Genomic DNA, 21,694 nt, shown 5'->3' with positions numbered 1-21,694 from the left:
TAGCTACTTCCGTTTGGACTCTATCGTGTTTTCAACAGACGGACGGACATAGCTAGATCGTCTTAGAATTTAATAAGGATATATATACCTTAGATCAATATTTCGATGTGTTACAAACGGAATGAGAAAAACAATATACCCCCCATCTTTTTTGATGGTGGGTATAAAAATTTCGTATACCTTTTCCATAAAAATATTACAAAACTAGAACTGAACTAGAACTGAACTAGAACTGAACTAGAACTGAACTAGAACTGAACTAGAACTGAACTAGAACTGAACTAGAACTGAACTAGGACTGAACTAGAACTGAACTAGAACTGAACTAGAACTGAACTAGAACTGAACTAGAACTGAACTAGAACTGAACTAGAACTGAACTAGAACTGAACTAGAACTGAACTAGAACTGAACTAGAACTGAACTAGAACTGAAGTAGAACTGAACTAGAACTGAACTAGAACTGAACTAGAACTGAACTAGAACTGAACTAGAACTGAACTAGAACTGAACTAGAACTGAACTAGAACTGAACTAGAACTGAACTAGAACTGAACTAGAACTAAACTAGAACTGAACTAGAACTGAACTAGAACTGAACTAGAACTGAACTAGAACTGAACTAGAACTGAACTAGAACTGAACTAGAACTGAACTAGAACTAGAACTAGAACTAGAACTGAACTAGAACTAAAACTGAACTAGAACTAGAACTGAACTAGAACTGAACTAGAACTGAACTAGAACTGAACTAGAACTGAACTAGAACTGAACTAGAACTGAACTAGAACTGAACTAGAACTGAACTAGAACTGAACTAGAACTGAACTAGAACTGAACTAGAACTGAACTAGAACTGAACTAGAACTGAACTAGAACTGAACTAGAACTGAACTAGAACTGAACTAGAACTGAACTAGAACTGAACTAGAACTGAACTAGAACTGAACTAGAACTGAACTAGAACTGAACTAGAACTGAACTAGAACTGAACTAGAACTGAACTAGAACTGAACTAGAACTGAACTAGAACTGAACTAGAACTGAACTAGAACTGAATTAGAACTGAACTAGAACTGAACTAGAACTGAATTAGAACTGAACTAGAACTGAACTAGAACTGAACTAGAACTGAACTAGAACTAGAACTGAACTAGAACTGAACTAGAACTGAACTAGAACTGAACTAGAACTGAACTAGAACTGAACTAGAACTGAACTAGAACGGAACTAGAACTGAACTAGAACTGAACTAGAACTGAACTAGAACTGAACTAGAACTGAACTAGAACTGAACTAGAACTGAACTAGAACTGAACTAGAACTGAACTAGAACTGAACTAGAACTAGAACTGAACTAGAACTGAACTGAACTGAACTAGAACTGAACTAGAACTGAACTGAAACTGAACTAGAACTGAACTAGAACTGAACTAGAACTGAACTAGAACTGAACTAGAACTGAACTAGAACTGAACTAGAACTGAACTAGAACTGAACTAGAACTGAACTAGAACTGAACTAGAACTGAACTAGAACTGAACTAGAACTGAACTAGAACTGAACTAGAACTGAACTAGAACTGAACTAGAACTGAACTAGAACTGAACTAGAACTGAACTAGAACTGAACTAGAACTGAACTAGAATTGAACTAGAACTGAACTAGAACTGAACTAGAACTGAACTAGAACTGAACTAGAACTGAACTAGAACTGAACTAGAACTGAACTAGAACTGAACTAGAACTGAACTAGAACTAGAACTGAACTAGAACTAGAACTAGAACTGAACTAGAACTAGAACTGAACTAGAACTGAACTAGAACTGAACTAGAACTGAACTAGAACTGAACTAGAACTGAACTAGAACTGAACTAGAACTGAACTAGAACTGAACTAGAACTGAACTAGAACTGAACTAGAACTGAACTAGAACTGAACTAGAACTGAACTAGAACTGAACTAGAACTGAACTAGAACTGAACTAGAACTGAACTAGAACTGAACTAGAACTGAACTAGAACTGAACTAGAACTGAACTAGAACTGAACTAGAACTGAACTAGAACTGAACTAGAACTGAACTAGAACTGAACTAGAACTGAACTAGAACTGAATTAGAACTGAACTAGAACTGAACTAGAACTGAATTAGAACTGAACTAGAACTGAACTAGAACTGAACTAGAACTGAACTAGAACTAGAACTGAACTAGAACTGAACTAGAACTGAACTAGAACTGAACTAGAACTGAACTAGAACTGAACTAGAACGGAACTAGAACTGAACTAGAACTGAACTAGAACTGAACTAGAACTGAACTAGAACTGAACTAGAACTGAACTAGAACTGAACTAGAACTGAACTAGAACTGAACTGAAACTGAACTAGAACTGAACTGAACTAGAACTGAACTAGAACTGAACTAGAACTGAACTAGAACTGAACTAGAACTGAACTAGAACTGAACTAGAACTGAACTAGAACTGAACTAGAACTGAACTAGAACTGAACTAGAACTGAACTAGAATTGAACTAGAACTGAACTAGAACTGAACTAGAACTGAACTAGAACTGAACTAGAACTGAACTAAACTGAACTAGAACTGAACTAGAACTGAACTAGAACTGAACTAGAACTGAACTAGAACTGAACTAGAACTGAACTAGAACTGAACTAGAACTGAACTAGAACTGAACTAGAACTGAACTAGAACTGAACTAGAACTGAACTAGAACTGAACTAGAACTGAACTAGAACTGAACTAGAACTGAACTAGAACTGAACTAGAACTGAACTAGAACTGAACTAGAACTGAACTAGAACTGAACTAGAACTGAACTAGAACTGAACTAGAACTGAACTAGAACTGAACTAGAACTGAACTAGAACTGAACTAGAACTGAACTAGAACTGAACTAGAACTGAACTAGAACTGAACTAGAACTGAACTAGAACTGAACTAGAACTGAACTAGAACTGAACTGAACTAGAACTGAACTAGAACTGAACTAGAACTGAACTAGAACTGAAATAGAACTGAACTAGAACTGAACTAGAACTGAACTAGAACTGAACTAGAACTGAACTAGAACTGAACTAGACTGAACTAGAACTGAACTAGAACTGAACTAACTGAACTAGAACTGAACTAGAACTGAACTAGAACTGAACTAGAACTGAACTAGAACTGAACTATAGAAACTAGAACTGAACTAGAACTGAACTAGAACTGAACTAGAACTGACTAGAACTGAACTAGAACTGACTAGAACTGAACTAGAACTGAACTAGAACTTGTATTTTAATGTTATATTTTTAAATTATAATTATAACATTTAAACCAGAGATTGTTTTTTTTTTTAATAATAATGATGCTTACCTACTACTAAAAATAACTCTATTATCGACCTCATTTTTGACGATAAACATCATAACATGTTTTTATATAATTTACAAAATATTGCATTAGTAAAAACACTAAATTTTATTTTTATAAAATCTTAATTAATACCGAGTTAATGCATTATTCAAAATGTAATAAATCAAAACAATAATGAAATGTTGTTACGAGCTGTTCATTATTTATTATTTTTATTTGTTACCAACAAAAACAACAAACAAAAAAAACTTAACACAACACGAATGCCTACCAAATAATATTGTAAATTGTAATGCAGTTTAGCAAAAAAAAAAAAAATAAAGTGCAACAAAAAAACGCATAAAAATGAAATATTTGAAGGTACCCAGCAAAAAATCTGAAATTTTTGGTAATAGCCAGTAGTTATTTCATACATTACTTGGTAATGAGTGTTCATTATCATCCACATTATTTCATTTAGCTGAATAGGTTATTACTGGTAAAGAAGAAAACAATTTGGATTTGTTATGGCTCAATTGTCTAGGTCGTTCATTTAACAAACAGGGGGTTCGTGGTTCGAGCCCTGCTGGATACTGTTTATTTTTTCAAAATGACATTCATGTATATATTTTTGTAAAAGCCATTCTCAAAATTATAAAAAGCAAGATGTTAATGGAGCATCGAGTAAGCGGCTGGAGTGAGAAACATAGAAAACAACTGAATGCCTGGGTTCAAATCCCGGCCGAGGAATTTTTTTATTTTTTGTTTTCTACATACAAAGTCGGCCCAAAATAACTAGCTATCACATAACATATTTGTAGGTTTATTTGTAACTAGTTATTTCGCAAAGTTTTTGTAATCAAATTAGTAACCATTTATTAATTTGTTTAAGGTAGGTACATATTATTTGAACCTCGTCGAACAAAAATAATTAGTTATTCACCCCAAAAGTAATTAGTTTCCACGTGATTCCAATATACTTTCTAGATTACTTGGTAATGAAAATTTTTGCTGGGTAAGAGCTATAAATTTTCTAAACATAAAAGAGGTGGAGGTTTTAGATTTCAACAGAAATATAAAAAAACTATAAAAACTTAACTGAAATGTATTGCATTTATCTTAAAATATGTATCTAATCAAAAAAGCTGGAAATAAAATACTTTTCTTTTTAATCTACTTTACAAAGAGAAAATTTTCATAACTTGTTCTTTTAACAACTAAATTTTTTCACTTGCATTGCGTGTTTTATCGCCTAACAATTGAGCTTAAAATAAATTTTCAAACAACATAGAAGTTCTTTTTTTGTGGCATCTTTCTTCAGAGAAAAGTGATCAACATCTATAGCTACTAGGGAACGAAAGAGATTTAACACGAATTTAATGTGCATTAATTCTTTTAGGAATTATATCGTAGTGAATTGACCATTCGCTCTTCTTGAGCCAACCGCTGTTTTGAAGTGCCAGTTGGTGACCACGTTGCTTGTTAAATATAAATAAGTGTGCTAAACATGAAAATAGTGCTAGAAAATGTGCTTCCAAGAATTTTAACAGTAATTATTGATAAAAAATAATTTATTGCTGAGGGCACTACATTAAAGTGCAGTATTAAAGCAATTTGAGGAAGAGATTCAATCGTAAATAAATATAAGAAACATGACTATGACTAGACTATGACTAGACTATGACTAGACTATGACTAGACTATAACTAGAGTATGACTAGACTATGACTAGACTATGACTAGACTATGACTAGACTATGACTAGACTATGACTAGACTATGACTAGACTATGACTAGACTATGACTAGACTATGACTAGACTATGACTAGACTATGACTAGACTATGACTAGACTATGACTAGACTATGACTAGACTATAACTAGAGTATGACTAGACTATGACTAGACTATGACTAGACTATGACTAGACTATGACTAGACTATGACTAGACGACTAGACTATGACTAGACTATGACTAGACTATGACTAGACTAGACTAGACTATGACTAGACTAGACTAGACTATGACTAGACTATGACTAGACTATGACTAGACTATGACTAGACTATGACTAGACTATGACTAGACTATGACTAGACTATGACTAGACTATGACTAGACTATGACTAGACTATGACTAGACTATGACTAGACTATGACTAGACTATGACTAGACTATGACTAGACTATGACTAGACTATGACTAGACTATGACTAGACTATGACTAGACTAGACTAGACTATGACTAGACTATGACTAGACTATGACTAGACTATGACTAGACTATGACTAGACTATGACTAGACTATGACTAGACTATGACTAGACTATGACTAGACTATGACTAGACTATGACTAGACTATGACTAGACTATGACTAGACTATGACTAGACTATGACTAGAGTTGACTAGACTATGACTAGACTATGACTAGACTATGACTAGACTATGACTAGACTATGACTAGACTATGACTAGACTATGACTAGACTATGACTAGACTAGACTAGACTATGACTAGACTAGACTATGACTAGACTATGACTAGACTATGACTAGACTATGACTAGACTATGACTATGACTAGACTATGACTAGACTATGACTAGACTATGACTAGACTATGACTAGACTATGACTAGACTATGACTAGACTATGACTATGACTAGTTTAGTTAGTTAGTTAGTTAGTTAGTAGTAGTAGTTAGTTAGTAGTTAGTAGTTAGTTAGTTAGTAGTTAGTTAGTTAGTTAGTTAGTTAGTTAGTAGTAGTTAGTTAGTTAGTTAGTTAGTTAGTTAGTTAGTTAGTTAGTTAGTTAGTAGTTAGTTAGTTAGTAGTTAGTTAGTTAGTAGTAGTTAGTTAGTTAGTTAGTTAGTTAGTTAGTTAGTTAGTTAGTTAGTTAGTTAGTTAGTTAGTTAGTTAGTTAGTTAGTTAGTTAGTAGTTAGTTAGTTAGTAGTTAGTTAGTTAGTTAGTTAGTTAGTTAGTTAGTTAGTTAGTTAGTTAGTTAGTTAGTTAGTTAGTTAGTTAGTTAGTTAGTTAGTTAGTTAGTTAGTTAGTTAGTTAGTTAGTTAGTTAGTTAGTTAGTTAGTTAGTTAGTTAGTTAGTTAGTAGTTAGTTAGTTAGGTTAGTTAGTTAGTTAGTTAGTTAGTAGTTAGTTAGTTAGTTAGTTAGTTAGTTAGTAGTTAGTTAGTTAGTTAGTTAGTTAGTTAGTTAGTTAGTTAGTTAGTTAGTTAGTTAGTTAGTTAGTTAGTTAGTTAGTTAGTTAGTTAGTTAGTTAGTTAGTTAGTTAGTTAGTTAGTTAGTTAGTTAGTTAGTTAGTTAGTTAGTTAGTTAGTTAGTTAGTAGTTAGTTAGTAGTTAGTAGTTAGTTAGTTAGTAGTTAGTAGTTAGTTAGTTAGTTAGTTAGTTAGTTAGTTAGTTAGTTAGTTAGTTAGTTAGTTAGTTAGTTAGTTAGTTAGTTAGTTAGTTAGTTAGTTAGTTAGTTAGTTAGTTAGTTAGTTAGTTAGTTAGTTAGTTAGTTAGTTAGTTAGTAGTTAGTTAGTTAGTTAGTTAGTTAGTTAGTTAGTTAGTTAGTTAGTTAGTTAGTTAGTTAGTTAGTTAGTTAGTTAGTTAGTTAGTTAGTTAGTTAGTTAGTTAGTTAGTTAGTTAGTTAGTTAGTTAGTTAGTTAGTTAGGTAGTTAGTTAGTTAGTTAGTTAGTTAGTTAGTTAGTTGTAGTTAGTTAGTTAGTTAGTTAGTAGTTAGTTAGTTAGTTAGTTAGTTAGTTAGTTAGTAGTTAGTTAGTTAGTTAGTTAGTTAGTTAGTTAGTTAGTTAGTTAGTTAGTTAGTTAGTTAGTTAGTTAGTTAGTTAGTTAGTTAGTTAGTTAGTTAGTTAGTTAGTTAGTTAGTTAGTTAGTTAGTTAGTTAGTTAGTTAGTTAGTTAGTTAGTTAGTTAGTTAGTTAGTAGTTAGTTAGTTAGTTAGTTAGTTAGTTAGTTAGTTAGTTAGTTAGTTAGTTAGTTAGTTAGTTAGTTAGTTAGTTAGTTAGTTAGTTAGTTAGTTAGTTAGTTAGTAGTAGTTAGTTAGTTAGTTAGTTAGTTAGTTAGTTAGTTAGTTAGTAGTTAGTTAGTTAGTTAGTTAGTTAGTTAGTAGTAGTTAGTTAGTTAGTTAGTTAGTTAGTTAGTTAGTTAGTTAGTTAGTTAGTTAGTTAGTTAGTTAGTTAGTTAGTTAGTTAGTTAGTTAGTTAGTTAGTTAGTTAGTTAGTTAGTTAGTTAGTTAGTAGTTAGTTAGTTAGTTAGTTAGTTAGTTAGTAGTTAGTTAGTTAGTTAGTTAGTTAGTTAGTTAGTTAGTTAGTTAGTTAGTTAGTTAGTTAGTTAGTTAGTTAGTTAGTTAGTTAGTTAGTTAGTTAGTTAGTTAGTTAGTTAGTTAGTTAGTTAGTTAGTTAGTTAGTTAGTTAGTGTAGTTAGTTAGTAGTAGTTAGTTAGTTAGTTAGTAGTTAGTTGTTAGTTAGTTAGTTAGTAGTTAGTTAGTTAGTTAGTAGTTAGTTAGTTAGTTAGTTAGTAGTTAGTTAGTAGTTAGTTAGTTAGTTAGTTAGTTAGTAGTAGTTAGTTAGTTAGTAGTTAGTTAGTTAGTTAGTAGTTAGTAGTTAGTTAGTTAGTTAGTTAGTTAGTTAGTTAGTAGTTAGTTGCATACTGTAGGGTGCCTCCAATCTCTTCCTACTTAATCTCAAATCATCTAAACCAATTATAATAACTTGTTTACCATAATTTACAATAAAGATGTTTTTATGCAATTTGAAGTTTGTTGTTTTGAACATTTTTAATTTTATTCACTTGTTTACTACAGTTTGTTTTTTCACCATTGCGTGTTGACAGATTAATTTTCATTGAAATAAATTATTTACAAAAATAACTAACAAATAATGTTATATGTTTAACACTAAATCATATAATAACGTAAGCATTTATAAAACTGCATACATTTTTCACAACTAAAATTTATTGCTCCATATAAAGGCATGTAATTATGTGTTGCTAGTAGTTGTTGTTATTATGTACCGCTATAATTTAAACAATTAAATATATAAATTATATTTTAACATACTATAGTAAACAAATTAAAATAAATTTTTAATGGGTTTTATGGGCACATGGTCAAATAATATTCAAAAACATAAAACATTTATGGCCGAAAAATTTGTTTACAAATTTTAGATTTTTCGGTATTTTGTGCACAATTTAAATGTAATGGTCAAGCAATTAGAGAATAAAATTAGATAAATTATAATTTTTAGACATTTAGTGGTGGACTAAATTAACAAATATAAAATCTGGTCGAAAAGTAATAGAAAATGAGCTAAAAGTAATGTTTGTTTTTGAGCTCAACTTGACCCTAGTTTCTTTATAAATATAAAAAAACATCCAACTAATTTGAAATGATTTATGAGTTTGATCTGTATATCAGGCATAACAAATGTTCAAAATCTAAGTTTTCACACGATCCAGCAAAATACTTATACACGAAAACAAACTTAAAAGAAAAGGTGTTTTAAACTTTAGTTTTTTTGCAGCAAAGGGTCTCCTAAGAGTTGTTTGTATAAAAACATTTTGTTTATTTTTTTTTTATTATTTAGCGGTATGAATTATACGAAAAGATATATTAAATGTGTCTTATTATTTTCTTATATGTCAACATAAATATTCTTTATAAATTTATAACCAAGACTTAAAGTCTTGTGTAGAAGAAAGAAAAAAAAACATGTTAAATTATTTCTTTTTTTCAGCGGCAAAGTTGTATTTAACTACTGTTTAGTTTCCGCTTAAGACAAATCAGCAGACACATAAAGTTTGGTGGAATAACCCAATGAGAAATGGGGTGAAACAAATTTTCTATAAATTTTTTTTTTATAGAAAATTTTCGATAAAATTTTCTTGTTTATAGAACATTTTCAATAAAATATTCTTTTTTATAGAAAATTTTCTTTTTTAAAGAAAATTTTCGATAAAATTTTCCTTTTTATAGAAAATTTTCGATAAAATTTTCCTTTTTATAGAAAATTTTCGATAAAGATTTCCTTTTAATAGAAAATTTTCGATAAAGTTTTCGTTTTTATAGAAAATTTTCGATAAAATTTTCTTTTTTATAGAACATTTTCAATAAAATATTCTTTTTTATAGAAAATGTTCAATAAAATTTTCTTTTGTAAATAAAATTTTATATAAAATTTTCCTTTTTATAGAAAATTTTCGATAAAGTTTTCCTTTTTATAGAAAATTTTCGATAAAGTTTTACTTTTTATAGAAAATTTTCGATAAAGTTTTCCTTTTTATAGAAAATTTTCGATAAAGTTTTCCTTTTTATAGAATATTTTCGATAAAATTTTTTCCTTTTTTAGAAAATTTTTGATAAAATTTTTTCTTTTTATAGAAAATTTTCGATAAAATTTTCTTTTTTATAGAAAATTTTCGATAAAATTTTCTTTTTTATAGAAAATTTTCGATAAAATTTTCTTTTTTATAGAAAATTTTCGATAAAATTTTCTTTTTTATAGAAAATTTTCGATAAAATTTTCTTTTTTATAGAAAATTTTTGATAAAATTTTCTTTTTTATAGAAAATTTTCGATAAAATTTTCTTTTTTATAGAAAATTTTCGATAAAATTTTCTTTTTTATAGAAAATTTTCGATAAAATTTTCTTTTTTATAGAAAATTTTCGATAAAATTTTCTTTTTTATAGAAAATTTTCGATAAAATTTTCTTTTTTATAGAAAATTTTCGATAAAATTTTCTTTTTATAGAAAATTTTCGATAAAATTTTCTTTTTTATAGAAAATTTTCAATAAAATTTTTTTTTAGAGAAAATTTTCGATTAAATTTTCTTTTTTAAAGAAAATTTTAGTTAAAATTTCCTTTTTTAAAGAAAATTTTAGTTAAAATTTTCTTTTTTATAAAAAATTTTCGATAAAATTTGCTTTTTTATAGAAAATTTTCAATAAAATTTGCTTTTTTATAGAAAATTTTCAATAAAATTCTCGTTTTTATAGAAAATTTTCAATAAAATTCTCGTTTTTATAGAAAATTTTCAATAAAATTTTCTTTTTTATAGAAAATTTTCGATAAAATTTTCTTTTTTATAGAAAATTTTCGATAAAATTTTCTTTTTTATAGAAAATTTTTGATAAAATTTTCTTTTTTATAGAAAATTTTCGATAAAATTTTCTTTTTTATAGAAAATTTTCGATAAAATTTTCTTTTTTATAGAAAATTTTCGATAAAATTTTCTTTTTTATAGAAAATTTTCGATAAAATTTTCTTTTTTATAGAAAATTTTCGATAAAATTTTCTTTTTTATAGAAAATTTTCGATAAAATTTTCTTTTTTCGAAATAAAGTTGTTTTTTATAGAAATTTTTTATTAAGTTTTCTTTTTTATAGAAAATTTTTGATAAATTTGCAATAAAATTTTCGATAAAATTCTCTTTTTTATATACAATTTTCTATAAAATTCTCTTTTTTATAGAAAATTTTCTTTATAGAAATTTTCTCTTTTATAGAAAATTTTCCATAATTTTTTTCTTTTTTCCCATCAATTATGTCTTTTTATAGACAATTTTCCAGGTTAGGTAGATAGGAGGATGTATACTACATCAAATCCTAAGCCACTATCGGTTCTGTTGTGCGCTCCTTATCATGAAAAAAGGGAACTGAATGAATTATTTTCAGTGTTCATAAACTCAGTTTCCTAAACGTGCTCGTAATCCTGTGTGTCCACTCAGAATACGTACCATCATACTAACATCAGACTTGCTCATTTTGAGGAAATTTTTCGTCTTGCTTCGTCAGTGGTTCTAGCCACTGTTTTATTATTCCAAGAATTCCATATCTCACCCATATTTTTAGTTCAGCTTTTGTTGCGTCAAATGGTTTGGCGTTTGTCAGGTTAACTGCCTCGAGTTCCCTTCCCTTTATAGCTATTTTTATTCGCCCTTTCGTTACCGACTACTTCCAAGTGGGCTGGTACCTATATGATGTGAACTTTACCTCTGGGAGAGTATTCAGTTAAAGCTTTCTTACAATCTATAACACGGTCTTAGATTTAGTTATGTCGCCTGATATCGCCCTAATTGCCTTCTGGCAGTCGGTAAATATATTAAGCGCTGTGGGCGCCATATTTATTCTAATCCAATTTACGCATTCCGTTATTGCTCGTACTTCTGCCTGGAACCTTGTTTCTGGGTCTTCAATATAGAATCCCAGCCCCATTTTGTCCCCCAATTTAGAGCCATCAGTGTAACAACGGATTCCTACTGGTATTTGCTCTAATGTTCCGCTTGACCAAGACATTCTATCTGGGATCAGCGTTTCAAAGTTTTGTGACATATTCTGTGTCTGGTGTAGGATCAGGCATGTCTACCATCAATTTTCTATTTTTATAGAAAATTTTTCATCAATTTTCTCTTTTTAGAGAAAACGTTCTATCAATTTAATATTTACATAAAAAAAATGTTTTATCCAAATTCATTCCATACCTTTAAATTGTTCACTGGGTTATCATTACCTTTCAAAACAATAATGAACACAATATGAATGAAAGAACAAAATTTTAAGAATAATAATAATAAAAAAATTTTTTATAAATAAATTTTAAAAGTTTAACTTTAACTTCATTCCAGCCATTTGATGATGTCTGTCTTCGCCCAACAAACACTGTTGGTTTTTTCAGTTGTTGTTATTATTTTCTTTACTTTTTGCATTTAAGCCTTTTTGCCATTTTCGCTCCCCTCTCTATCGCTTGTACGCTTGCTTCCTCTCGGGTTATTATAATCACATAAAATAAAGAGCGAAACCAACCGACATTTTAATGGCCAACATAAATTGTAATATTAAATCGAGCTGTCATGTTGTTGGGTCGTTTATGCCGCTTATACATACAACTATTCGTAGTACGTTTATTCATTTGTACAAGCGAATGGTTGGGTAGAAGCACAAACAAAAAAAATGGAAGAAAAATCGCTAAAAAAAATAACGAATGAATAACTTCCATATTTTTATCATCATCCTACTCAATGGGTTTTTTTCTCCTTAAACGAAGTAGTTTTTTTTTCTTGGCTGTACCCTACAGTTGGTGGTGTAACTTTATTATGTAGATTTTAATGTTCAATGTTGATATTAGACCTTAAAGATTAGTTAGACCTTAAAGAAGAAAACATGATGATACATACCTTTCTTTAAGTTAAATGTCAGCACGAAATGTAATCAGCAGGCTACTGACATGTAAGCGTATATCAAGCGAAGTCACATCTTATCGTTGCTTTTTATTTAGAAGTTCAAGAAACATTTTAATGTCTCATATAATGTACCTCATGTACCTCACCTCCAATTCGTTTCTATCTTTCCCAAATCTTTCAATTTCATTTTCAATTCCACTGCTCTCCTTACTGCTGCTGTTAGCTGCTGCTCCGTTTGCATCGAATATGTTGTCACTAGTTAGTAAAAGTTATGGTAGCGCCCATGTTTAAATTCTTAGCGATGGTGTGGCAGAGTGTTGTCGAGATCTCAAAACTCTTTGGTTGGAAGTTTTTATAACCAAACACACACAAATGCGAAACTGCTCTCTTCGTACCCAGCAGTTAATAGTTAACCACCTGGATGATCGTAATTCGTATGTTTTGGGTCATTCGTCACGAATGTACCCTTTGTAATCGAGAATGAAGACAGTCGTCACTTTAGTGTCCTCTTTGTAAGCGGGAGCGGAGACAGTCGTCTTTTTACTGTCCTCAAGTAACCTAGAGATTATACTCTTAAAAGTTGTTTTTTTTTTCGTACTTCCGAAAGACAATCGTCACTTTAGTGTCTCCTTTGTAAGCGAGAGCGGAGGCAATCGCCGCTTTACTGTCTCTTTGTAGGGTGTAGAGTGATGATTGACTTCCTCGTAGGACAAGCCCATGTTAAAATGGTCGGTCACCTGGGTAGTCAGGTGGCTAGGGGCCACCACAAGTGGTAGGTTAAGTGGTCAGTTCGGGACTGTCCCGTCGAACTGCTGGGTAGTTATTGTTAAAAAATCATATTATAAATGTTTGTATGTGTATGTGTATTGCTAACAAAATTATGGCAAATATAAAAGGTCTTGTTATAGTACAATTCTTGAGAAATCATAACAACATACTATAGTCAGACAGAGCATTTTATAACATTTGTATTGGCGCTTTTAGTCTTTTGTCGGTTTAAATGAAAGCTAAATGTGTGATTGAGGATGATGGTTTTAAGTTTTTAAGGCGCTAAACATTTGAGTCGGAATAAATGTTGGTCCTTTACAGAAGCTTTTTCCGTTAACTTGTCTGTATAATTCATATTCAAAATCTTACAAAAAGCTTTATTTATTTAAGACTTGAGAAGAAGCTTTGCAAAAGAAATAGTTTAAGCATTTAAAGGTTCTCTAAACAAATGTTTGATCCCAAAACATTCTTTAGAAAACCTCTGTAGAGACCTATGAATTGAATTATCGTACAATATTCAGAATGTTAGTGAATCTGAGGGATTGCGTTACACGGTTGCATTTGTCAGGATAAATTTCTTGATCTCTCTTCCTTAAGTGGCCAGATACCCATATGATCTAAGAGTTCATTTGAAAGGTTATCGCCATCGAGTACGATCATAGATTTAACTTTGTCAGCTGATTTTACACTAATTGCCTTCTGGTTGCCCGAAAATATGTTAACATCTGTTGGCGCCATTTTCAATCAAATCGATTTTACACATTCTGCTTAAACATCAGCTTCGGCTTGAAAGGTTGTCTTTAGTATATCTCAGTCTACGGATTATGAATGTACATCCATAGACCCGTAATTTTTCTTATAGGAGGCGATCAGGCATGTGTTTAGTATATGTGCATGGGTGTAGTGTTCTTTAACCGGTTAGTTGATGATAGTTCACTGCTTCTAAATAGTCATATAGAGTTGAAATTTTTCCTCTTCGACACAGCCACTCCATTCATCATATCTAGTATTGTATAGTAGCAGTGAGAATTCTATGGAGTTCGTTAAGTTTGGTCCCTAATGACTTATCAAGATTGAATATAATTTCCAAGGAATCTGTTCGTCTTAGCGAATAAAGGAGTGCATTCGCAGAAAGGGTGGAAGACAGTTTCTTCCCTTCTCATTTCCTGTTTTGCAACTCCGACAGTATTCTATATATCGCACGATATCCCCCCCGGGGCATGTTTCCATGATGAAATGTCCCATCATGGTGTATTGGAATCCCGAGTACCTCTAGTCTGCCGGGAATATAAACTGGTCATGTCACTTCACTCCTCGGCTAGTCCTTGGTATGATTTGACATGGGGTCTAACCAGAGAATCACATAATCTGGTACTACGGGTGGCCAGTTGCTCGCAGGACTGTGTCCTGGCTGGTCAGTTGGTTGAGGTTCCTTCGGGATCCACGTAGTGGCTGTGGTTTAAATCCAAATTCGAGAGGTGAGTAAGTGGCGGTTAAAGGACTGATGTAAGTCAATATTTCGGTATAAGTTCGGTGCTGTTGCCGAGACAACAGATACCCCACAGAGAAGTGACTGTGGGACTAAGCGTTGGAAATGAGTTGGTGCTAATTGTATATGGTACGGGATGAATGTGCGGTATGCGGGCCTCACCCACCCGTTTACCTAGAATAAGTGTATCGTATATTTTTCTCTTATGAATGTGTCGGATGAATGAGACGTATGCTGGGTTGGATGATGGATGAAAGGTATCATATACAATTGATACCATTGAATTTTCCTTCCTTGTTGCCGAATCAACAGCGTGGTTGTTAACGGAAGTGATGTTTTACATCTCGGAAGTTAAGCAAGGGGGCAGCAATGGTCAGAGATTAGATAGCTCAAGTACTGCAGCAAAGTGCTTGTACATGGACCGGCTTAGCCATGTACAAAAATTGCCACCTGATTTCTTCACTGACGATTGAAAGCTCACCCAGTCGTTCAAAAAGACCACCGTGAGATAGACCAACACGGCACGTCCTCACGTAAAGTACTTCGGCATTCATATCACACGATATATTCTATATATCCAAGAAAATCTATATAACCCACGTATGTCTGCATGTCGGTTTCGAAGTTGCTTAGTGTGTTACTTTAGATTTCAGCCTTTTGTAGAACACACTAGCACTAACATCACAGCAAATTTTAAAACCATCTGTGTTTAAGTGTCGCCTCGTATCTTATATGCTATTTGATCGGGAATGTCCATCAATATCGACGTGCCACTCATGTATTACCTTACATCCAAGCAACATGTATGATGAAATCCATCGTTGATTCTATGCTCTATGTGATATTTCCATTTTAGTTTCTGATCTAGGATAAAGTCTAGGTATTTAATCTTCATCCCTTCGTCTTTTTTATATATTTTCGTCTTTATTGGTCGGACATGCAGTCCATTTTTCGATCCCAAGTGAAAGTCGGGAAAATAAAGTGCCGGCAAAATAACACCCGGTCCTTTAGCCTTATATAATGAAAACTTTTGATTACACCCTTAACAGCTCCCTTTCAACATATGTATATTGTTTGGGGGAATTGAGATTACATCAGGAGTTCCTGATGTATCTCCTGATTCTGGATGAACACGGGTTTTGGACATTATTTACTCTATATAACAGGTGTCTCATGGTTTTTCGAATAATTTTCTTATAATCAATAAATTTACTTTTCTAAAGAAAGCTTTTGAAGCAAAAGCTTTGAAAGAAAGCTTTTACAGAAATACATTTTGGTAAAAAAGCTTTTGTAGCTGAAGTTTTCTGAAGAAAATAAATCAAAAAGTTTCTAAAGAAAGTTATTTAAGCTTTTCTAAGAACCAAATTTTGTTCTTTTTGGTTTTTTCTATAATTTTTTTTTAAATTTTTAAATTTAATTTTTTTATAGTAAGCTTTTTTAAAAGAAAGCTTTTAAAGAAACAATTTTTTGTAAAAAGCTTTTGTAGCTCAAGTTTTATGCAGAAAAAATAACTCAAAAGCTTTCCAGAGCAAATTATTTAAGCTTTCTAACGAGCATTTTTTTAACCAAAATTTATGTTTCCACACTTTGCCAAAGAAAGCTTTTATAGAAACAAATTTTCTGATGAAAACTTTAGTAGTAAAAGTCTTCTCATGAAGTGTTTTTAAGTCAAACCCTTTCTATTGAAAACTTTTGTAATAAAAGTCTTATGGACATCTCTTTCTTCTAAATAAAGAAATAAAAGTCTTCTAAAGAACCATTTTTGTTTAGAAAGTTTTCTAATGAAATTTTTTTGTAAAAAATCTTCTAAAGAAAAATTTAAAAGCTAAGTTTTCTAAAGAAAATTTTTAGTAGCAAACATTTTCTAAAGAAAACTTCAGTAACAAAAGTTTTCCAAAGAAGACTTTAATATGAAAAGTTCATCAAAGAAGTTGTTTAAAAAAGTTCTTAATAAAGTTTTAGTTATTTTTATAAAAAGCTTTCAAGAGAAAACTTTAATAACAAATGTTTTCTTAAAAAGCCTTATCACCAAAAGTTTTTTTTTTAAAGAAAATAAATAATAAATAAGCTTTCTAGAGATCGTTATTTAAGCTTTTCTAACGCGAAATTTGTTAAGCAAATTTAGTCCTTTTTGGATTTGTCTCATAATTTTCGTAGATTTACCAAAGAAGGCTTTTAAAGAAACAATTTTTCTGATAAAAACTTTAGTAGTTAAAGTCTCCTAAAGAATTATTTGTGTGTTGAAACTTTAATAGTAAAAGCTTTTAAAGAAAAGTATTTTTGTTTCGAAAGTTTTATATTGAAAGCTGTTGCAGTAAAGGGAAAGTTGTTTAAGAAAACTTTGCTAACAAAAGTATTAAAAAAACATTTTATTATGAAAATTTTTTAAAGAGTAGTTTAAAGAAAGTTTTCTAAATAAAGTTTTAGTAAAAGCTTTGAAGAGAAAACTTTAATTCACTGCCAATGCAGTGAAGTCTTCTAATAAAAAGTTTAATAGCTAAGTTTTCTTAAAGAAAACTTTTAATAACAAAATGTTGCTAAAGAAAAGTTTCGAAACAAAAGTTTAGCTATGAAAATTTAATTTGAAAATTTGGTTAAAAAAGTTCTTTAAATAAAGTTTTGTTGTTCTGAACAAAAGAATACAAATTAGAGCCCTGCATGAGTGACTTAAATAATAAATTAAAACATTTGATTTTTTTCAAAAACTGTGTTTGACTCACTCATTGTTTTATGAATGAAATGAATAGTATATTTGAAAATAAGGAATGTTAGTCAATACTCAATTCAAACGAAACAAGTAATGAGAGTGTTTGTGTGATTCAATTCAAGTAGTATACAGTGAGTGAATCGAGTGAAAGCAAAACAATTTTTAAGTTCGACAAATTAACAGATTTTTTGAATATTACTTCGAATTTTCGAACTTAATTTCGAATAGTCGAAGATAATATAGTAGCGTCATCAACTGTACTTAACACTGCCAAATTTCAGCCAATTTGGTCCACGGAAACTGGTTTTATCAGCTTTAAATTTTTTTCGAACATGAGTTCGAATTTTCGAACTTAATTTCGAATATTCGAACATAATATTATCTTGTCATCAATTGTACTCAAGACTACCAAATTTCAAAGAATTCGGGCCACAGGAACTAGTTTTAACAGCATTCAAAATTTTCACCATTTATTCAAGAAAAAGTTTGAATCGATTCATTCGATTCAAACAATCTATTTTGTATTGTTTTAACATAAACAAATTGTTTACTCGCTCGATTTGAATGTAGTTGCACATTCACTTGATAGTACTCACAACGTTTGAGTATAACAAAACTTTGTAAATACTATTCTAAACAAACAATGAGTTGAGTGCAAAGCAATGAGTCACTCATTGTGTGTAGCAAATAGAGTTACTCATGCAGGGCTCTAATACAAATAGAGTTTTAAATGAAATGTTTCCTAAAGAAGTTATTTAAAAAGAGCTTTTCAGTAAAAGCTTTCAATATAAAATTATTTTAGAAAACGTTTTCTTAAAAGCTTTTGTAGCTAAAGCTTTCTAAAGAATGTAAGAAAAAGTGTTGTAGACAAAGTTTTATATATTTTATATCTGGCTGTCTATCTGTCTGTTTGTCTGTATGTATGTCTGTCTGTCTGTCTGTCTGTCCATCTATCTATCTGTCCATCTGTGTTTTAAAAGGAAAGTAAGAAAAAGTGTTGTAGAGAAAGTTTTCTATGTTTTATATCTGTCTGTTTGTCTGTCTGTCTGCCTGTTTGTCTGTCTGTCTGTCTGTCTGTCTATCTATCTGTCCATCTGTGTTTCAATGTAAACCTTGCTTTCAGAGTACAGGTCGTAATTTTTAATTTTTAATTTGATGATGACACAAGAACGAAGCCTATTGAAAGTGCTTGAGATCGTTCCATTATTTCACCTAGCCCACACTCCATCGTGTCCGCCGAATACCAAGTAATGGTTATTAAAACAAAATAAATTAACACAAGCGTATTTATTTTTAAAAATTCCTAACATATCGTAAAATATTTCTTTAGAAAAACACCAATTATTTATTTTCAAAATTTTTTTTTGTGGAATGTGTCAAGCAGTGTGAAATCTTTCGTGCATACGAATTTCAAAATAAGCATGAAAAATATGCCAGCAATTACTTAATAAATAAACGTTGACATTTTTAATCTGTCATGGCAAATTTACTGCAAACAACTAAAAGAGCGGACATCAAATCATAAAACATCTTGATGGTCACTCACATTTTCAAATCTGACAAGTAGCCATGAACACGAAATGTATATAAATGAAAGAAAAAAAAAAAAAAATCAAGAAATATTTAAATACTTAAAATAAATAAACAAATTTTGTTAAATCTAGCAGATAAAATTTAAAAATTTTAAAAACAGCTAGAATAGAAATAGGATGACAGTGATCAACTGAAGGCGCTAAACTCACACTAGAATGGAATTTAAAAGCTTCTTAATCCTACAAGTTTTTCTATGTTCTTCAATGATCCATCCATCTTTCTTATACATATATGTTTGACATCATTATCTGGTGATGAAAAAATTTTTCATTTTTCTTTTAACAAATTATTTAAATACTGATTGTAGTGTGTGAAACAAAAGCTTAATATTTATTATTTTAAATAATATATTAAAAATGAAAAGAAATACCAAATAGATAAACATTTTAAATGTCCACCAACGTTTGTCATTATTCTTTTTATTTAAATGTTCATTTAAGAAAATCGTGGGCTTTTCTGAAATGTATTTGAAAATTAATTATAATGACGTTGTTAATATGTTTGTTTTTGTATTTCTTTATTCTTGTGACACACACACTTTCCAACATTCACTCACTAACTCATTCACCCGGTCCGTCACTCTCTAGCAGTCATCATTCATTAAAACATTTGTGTTAATCACCTACAATGTGAAATAGAATAAATATTATTTTAAATTTTATGATTGTAAATTAATTTAAGAAAAAGCTCTTTTTTCTTTTCTAGAAAAATAAAATTTAAATAAAATTTTAATTTTTATTAAAATGTCGCGACATTTAATAATTTATAAGATTTGTGGTTTTAATTTAAATGTTTAAAATATTTTGTTTTCATTTGACTATGAAGTGGCATTTAATTAATTTAATTTATATATTTTTAATAAAAATTTGTAGAAATTTTCCATTTCCCATAAATTTTCATTAAAATCTAAAGCTTAAAGCATTTTTTTGAAGAGTTTTTCTATAGAAAATTTTTATATCATAGTTCAGCATAAAAATGTTATTGAAAAAGCTTTTTAGAAAAGCTCTTGATAAAAAGCTTTTCATTAGAAAAAGTTTTGTATTAAAACTTTTGTTTATAATAGCTTTTGGTTCAAAAAATTGTTGAACAAGCTTTGACACAAAACTTTTCAATAGAAAAGCTTTGATACGGAATGTTTCCTTAGAATAAGTTTTATGGTTTCCAAAAATTTTTGGTTCAAACTATTTTCTTAAAAATGCTTCCGTATAGAAGTTTTCGATAGTAAAGCTTTTTTTACTGAATGTTGTCTTAGCAAAGCTTTTATTACAAAACTTTTCTTTATAAAAGTTTAAGCTACAAGATTTTTCCTTAGAAAAAGTACCAATTTAAAAAAAAGTTTCAATTTAAAAGCTTTTGTTACAAAACTTCAGGTACAAGACTTTTCCTTAGAAAAAATTAAAAGTTTATATTATAAAAGTTTTTATTACAATATTTCAGTGTACATAATTTATTTACAAAAAAAAAAAAAGAACAAAAAATTTTGTTATAAAAGCTTTTAGTACAAAACTTTTATTTTAAATTTTTTGTACAGATAACATGTTTTTTAGAAAAATTTCTGGTATAAATTATCTCTTTAGAAAATCTTTTGTTAAAACACTTTTCTTTAGCCTTTGAACAGAAGCTTTTAAACAAAGAAGTAAAGCCTCCGGATAAATATTTTATCTCAAAGCTTTTGTTACAACTTTTTTTAATAAAGAAAATGTTTTAAACTGAAAACATTTGTTTCGAAAGTTTTCTTTAGAAAAGCTTTTGGAAAAAATACATTTCTTCAGAAAATCTTATTAACCTTTGAACAAAAGCTTTAAAACAAATAATTCATTATTTACAGCCTCCGGACATATGTTTGCTCAAAGCTTTTGGTACAAATTTTTTCAATAAAGAAAAGTTTTATGCTGAAAGTGTCCGTAACGAAACCTTTCTTTAGAAAAGCTTTTAGAAGGAAACTTTTTTCGTATAACAATTTTTGGAACAAAACATAACTTTGTAAATGCTTTCTTCAGAAGAACTTTTGGTACAATTTTTTTTAATAAAGAAAAGTTTTATACTGAAGGTGTTTGAAATGAAACTTTTCATTAGAAAAGCTTTTGGCACAAAACTTTTTTCATAGAAAAGTTTTTGGTAGAAAACTTTTTTCATATAAAAGTTTTTGGAACAAACTTTTGCTACAATTTCTTCAGCTTTTGGACAAAATATTTCTTTAGAAAAGGTTTTAAATAAAACATTTATTAAGTAAAGCTTTTTGCTTCTAAAAGTTCTCCTTACTATAAACTTTTAACACTTTTATTATTAAAAGATTTCTATTTAGAAAGTTTTCTTTCTTAGAGAGCTTTCGCTACAAAAATTTCCAATAAAAAACTTTTGCGACAAAAAGTGTTCCTTTAAAAAGCTTTTGCGATACTATTCTTTTATAGAAACTATGTTACAAAAAGTTTTCTTTAAACTTTTGCTACAAAAACTTTTGCTATAAAATTTCTTTATAACACTTTTGTTTAAAAGATTTCTATTGAAAAGCTTTGCTACTAATGCTTTTCTTAAGAAAGCTTTCTTTGAAACAGCTTTCACTACAA

Source organism: Lucilia sericata, unplaced genomic scaffold (genome assembly GCF_015586225.1).
Source record: "Lucilia sericata isolate MDLA Ls3-8-SP2 unplaced genomic scaffold, ASM1558622v1 Contig000730F_arrow, whole genome shotgun sequence".
Classification (NCBI taxonomy): Eukaryota; Metazoa; Arthropoda; class Insecta; order Diptera; family Calliphoridae; genus Lucilia; species Lucilia sericata.
The sequence above is the reverse complement of the archived record's forward strand: the minus strand, read 5'-3'. Positions refer to the sequence as shown.